Here is a 5,130-nt window from a genome sequence, read left to right as displayed (position 1 = left end):
AATATTAAACTTTAATTACTGATAAACAATGTACCAAGTCAACCAAAGATTTTTCTTGGAGACTTGAAAGTAAAAGGAGGAAATGTATTCAAGTAGATAATCATTTATGTAATCCTTGCCAGCTATGAGTGCAAATGAGGTGACACCAATATTTTCCTGGCCCCTGAATTCACCTGGTAATGCAGCATTTTTATCATCACTTAAAATCTCTCATAGGATTACTGTTGAGCATCCGTGGGGATGTCACACATGAGACCATGAATGTGTTGTACACCAGGTTCTGCTTTGACCCTTCCCAGATGCCCATTTCCCTCCACAGCCCGTGAGGGCATCTCACATTAGTTTAAAATTTCATATTTTTTTTAATTTTAAAAAATATTTTTATGTAATAAAAAGTAAAAGTCCTTGTCCAACCATCTTGGTGGGTCAGCTGTGTCTCTCACACAGATCACTCAAGTTAATGGGGAAGAAAGAACAGGGGGCCCAAGTCTGTGGTTATAAATAATAGAAAATAAAAGATCTTCCATCTCCAGTGGGGGGATAGATGAGAGGATAGGAGAGCAAGATGGGGTGGGGATGGGCAGGGGCAGAGCAGAAACCCCCACCCCTGCTGGACCCTGGTCCTGCCCACTTTGAGGCCCTTCCCATTCAAGGCACTTGGCAGGAATTCCACAGCTCCCCAAGGGGGAGATAAGGGGCTGGGGGGCTGGGACTTCTCCGAGCTGCTGGGGGAAGAGACATAGATCACTCTTCCCTCCACTCATGGAGGTCTCAGGTCACAGCGAGGACAATCTTCAGTTCCATGGGGGGTGGAATGGGAGCTGCTGGGAGGGATGAGATTGAACTGGTTGGAGGGGAAAGAGAAGAGAGCAGACACATTAGAACCCAAGCAGCTGTCCCTTCATCCAATGCCATCCAGTGTGGGGTGGGGGGCGAGTATTGATAGGACCGGCCTCCTCAAGGTGTCTCATGGGGCTGTCAGAGGCACAGATCAATCGCCGTTTCCCAGTGAACCAGAGCTCTTCCTCATGTGCCCAGCTCAGCCCCCCACATCCCAGCCTGACGTTGTCTGCTGTGCTGACCTTACCTTGGCTAAGTCAGGAGACAGCTGGGTTCACTGAGAGCTGAGGAGGCAGTGGGGAGGGGGGCTGCCAGATCACAACTGAGGGAGGATGGAAAGAAGCAAAGAACAGAGCCAGGAGCAAGCCCCTTGGTGGCAGCGACTGTGGCTTCTGCTTACCCTACATCACAGACAGGTGCAGGTCGGCAGGCGCCCTGTGTAACAGCCCTGCCTCCAAGACCCCTCACTCCCCACCCAGAGTCCGTGCATCCTGCCCTACCTGCAGTGCATCAGCCAAATTCCTCCAGCTAATGAGAACTCAAGAATCCTGTCATCAGCTCCTCCCGGACATCCAGGCACCTGGCCAGGCTGCTCACCTTGGGAGTGTCTGATGTAGGGGTACGATGAGGGTATGGAAGCTGAGAATGCAGGCACCCCACTGTGGGGCATTGCACCTTGAGGGGAGCCCCCATGGCTCTGGGGTAGGTGCAGCATCATCATCTGGGGCAGGTGGGGAGCCCCAGGGTGAGGAGGCTGGGCTGTTGTGATTCCAGTTTGGACATGGGCGTGGGTAACATGGGCCATATTGGTGACACCATGGGGCAGCTGCTGGTGGGCATGGATGGAATACACAGTGGCTGGTTGGGGGAAGCTGCTTTGAGGGGACTGGGCAGAAGGTCCGGGTGGCAGAGAAGGTGGTGTACCTGTCAGGACCCCTGGGTGGTACAGGCTCTGCTATGGCTATACACTGCCCAGGTGTAGGGCCTGCCCCACCTGGTGCTGGATGGGACCAGGGTCCACATGCTGGGACTGCAGTTGGCTCCCAATAGGCATGGTGGCTGGTTGCAGCTGGAGCTACATGGCATGGTGCAGATAGGACTGGTGAACTATGGCATAAAGGGCTTGGGGGGTGGGCTGCTCTGCAGAAGTGTACTGAGGGGTGAAGGGTGACACAATGGCCTGGGGATGGCTCCCTGACGTCAGCATGCGTGGGTTGCTTTGAAGCATGGGGGCAAACACTGTCTGTGAGGGGTAGGGGGCTATGGGCTGCATCATGGTGGGCTGGCCTGGGAACTGCTGTGGGTTGTAGGGAATGTAGGAAGAATAAGGTGTGGCAGCCACCAGAGGTGGAGCAGAAGCGGTGGCGGTGGCCTGCATCATCAGAGGGGCTGAAGCTGTCTGGTATTTGTCCGAGTGCTGGGAGGGCAGGGAGCCTTTTGCTCCCTGGTACTTGTCCTGCTGTCCAGGCATTGAGTTGGACACAGGATTTCTGTCCTGAGGTGCCTGAGCAGCTGGTCCCATGTGTGTCTGAGGTATGTAGGAAATGTACTGGAGGCTTTATAGCCCACTCTGACCTGCTGTCAGCACCGGGATGGAGGGAGTTGAATGAGTCCGGGGCCCAGGAGAAGGTGGAGTACTGGTTGATTTATTAACAGACAGCAGGGGCTTAGTGGGATTGAACTCCTTGGCCTTAGGGTTCAGCGTTGACTTCTTCACTTGTTCAGCAACAGAGACCTCATCCTTGTCATCTCTTTGGCTTGGGCAAGGCAGAGGGGCTGACCCCGCCCCTCGGTGCCTCCTGCTAGTAGCAGGGGTAGTTCGTCCTCCTTAAGCGATATGGATTCTAAAAGGAAGAAACAGCCCCCATGGAGTCTGAAGCCAAAAGACCTCCTTCTCCTTCCCTTTGGCCTCCTTTTTTTGGATCTGGGGAGGGAAAGGATCCAGGCTGGTCTCAGGGGAGCTACTGGGCTGAAACTTAAACTGGGTCCCAAACTTTCTCAGTTCTTCCAGTTGAAAGTGTTTCTGTTTGTTCTGAAGGCCAGGGACTTTCCTAGCTATCCAGGACAGCTCCTGGAACTGCAACGTTCTCTCAGGTTACTTGGCCAGGAGTTCTTTTACATCTGTGGGGGCCAGTGAGATCTTTGGAGAAGCTGGGGAAATGGAGCCTACTCCAGGATCCCCAACTGATGACATCATGGGGATGGAAGCTGAAGAGGTCGGTACTGCTGAGCAGATGGGAGGCTCAGGACAGGAAGCTGAGACTGGGGCAGGGACAGCTGACTTGGGAGAGTGCAGGGGGTACATCCGGCCCACTGCAGGAGCAGGTGGAACAGAAGCTTCTCCAGAAGGCCTGTTGCTGGGGGAAGACAGAGTCTTGGTACCTCTCAGAGGCCACTGTGCCTTAGGGGACATGAGAGAGGGGCCTCCATTGATACTGCGTGTCTCAGAACCTGGGCTAGGGCTGCTATTGTCAAGATGGTGAAGGCCAAGAGGTGGCAAAGAGCTAAGGCCAGGCCGGCCGGCACGAGTACTACTGCATCAAACTCCTCCCCTGGGACATTCCTGAACTCGATGAGGTAGAGGGATATACTTTCCCTCTCTAGATGCCAAGCTGGGGCTCTCTCCTCCTGAACCCCGTTGCTGAACTGCACTGTTCTCCTCCTCGGTGCACCCTTCATCATTCTCCATGGCGATCCGCAGGCAGTACTGGGGGCTCGATTTAGTCTTTCAAGTCAACTGGGCTGCACACAGCTCCCGCTGATGAAACTCTTCTGAGTTGTCCTTCTCTAAGGGACAAGAAGAGAGACTACTGTCATAGGAGATCTTTACACTGTAGTTCTCTTCATTGAACTTGAACATTTCATTGGGGTCCCATCCATTGGACATGTCAGACTCCAGGTCATAGTCATCGCTGTTACTGTCGCCCCCCTCCCAGCACTGAAGCATCTTCTCTTTGTGCTCCCCACTCACTTTTGAGTTCATGGCAATGGCTGAATCAGTGAACTTTAGTAGCATAATTGAAGTCAACATTTTGGAAGTAGACAAGCATGACATCACTTGACTTAAACACCATGGTGTCCACAATGTCTTCCTGACGAGGGCCACCTGCTGGCTCCAATGCTTTCTGTGCACAGCGTCTACTGCCAGTTTGAACTTTGAGCTCAGCATCCACAGGTGGTACCATTCTTCACCTTTACATCACAAGTGGAGCCCACAACAGTTGTAAGGAAATGCAGCATTCTGGAATTGCTGTCACCCTCAAACACCAGTGACTGTGGGGTGCCTTTCCTGTGCTTTGTCCCCTGGCGCTGCTGATGGCCGCTGCCTTGACCTCTCCTGATATTTCTGCTGTGGTGGCGGTGGCTGCGGCGCCAAGTTGCCCTCGGCTCCGGCGGAGCCTGCTCCCCGCATCAGCTGCAGGCCCCAGGCAGGGGGAAGCGGCCGCGGGAGGCCCTGGGGCAGCCGAGGTGGAGGCCAGGGGCCCCCAGGAGGCCTCCGTTAGGATGGCTGGTGCTCTTGGGAGGCCAGCGGACCACGGCCTGTTGCGTGAGGGCGGCTGCTGGGGCTCGAGGTCTGTTGTGGTGGCTGAGGCTTCAACTTGAGGGCAGTGTCTGGAAGGGGAATTAGGGGGAAGTGAGGGAAAGAGGAGGCCTGGGCTGGGCCCCTGCTGGAGACTGTGGGAAGCGAGGGGGACTGGGAAGCTGGGGCCCCACCGCCGTTGGTGGGCGGGGGCGAGCCCCACGGTGTCGGGAGCTCCATTCCTTTAATTCCAGATAATTTTATCTCACCATAACACATTATTATGACTCAAAGCACTTTATTGACCACCCTAACAAAACATGTATGTAAGCTGGAATTTAATTTTTGCACATGACCATATGACCTCGGGACCAATAGATTTCTTCCGAATTAAGAAACCCCAAAGGAAGCAGATGCTCAGCCTGGAGGAGGCATAGTTTCACATCCAGCAGGCAACATGAGAATTTCTGTGCGGTGCTTGTACAATCTCATGTCTCTGGTACTTGGCCAAAACCCAACTGTCATCCATCAGGGGCATCCTCCCTCTGAACAAATAAAACTAAACATAGCAGGTGACCACTATGATCAGCAAGCGTCGTTTACCCGAGTAATTGTGCCTATAAGCACTTAAGGAAGATTCATGTTGAAGGGGCTTACAGAAGTTATTGTTGACCGTCAGAGACAAACCAACGATGCAGAGAAAAAAATGTGGAAGAGATTAAGATGCATAGTTCATGGGGATAACTTTGGCGCTCAAGAGATCTCTGGAG

General features: G+C 53.5%; 1 pseudogene; it reads right to left on the bottom strand.

Moving 5' to 3' along the window:
• Window positions 1-771: 771 nt before the first annotated feature.
• On the bottom strand, window positions 772-4,600 carry LOC101269346 (ataxin-2-like protein; annotated as a pseudogene).
• Between the last annotated feature and the right edge of the window lie 530 nt (window positions 4,601-5,130).

Source organism: Orcinus orca, chromosome 4 (assembly GCF_937001465.1).
Source record: "Orcinus orca chromosome 4, mOrcOrc1.1, whole genome shotgun sequence".
Lineage (NCBI taxonomy): Eukaryota > Metazoa > Chordata > Mammalia > Artiodactyla > Delphinidae > Orcinus > Orcinus orca.
The sequence above is the reverse complement of the archived record's forward strand: the minus strand, read 5'-3'. Positions and strand labels throughout refer to the sequence as shown.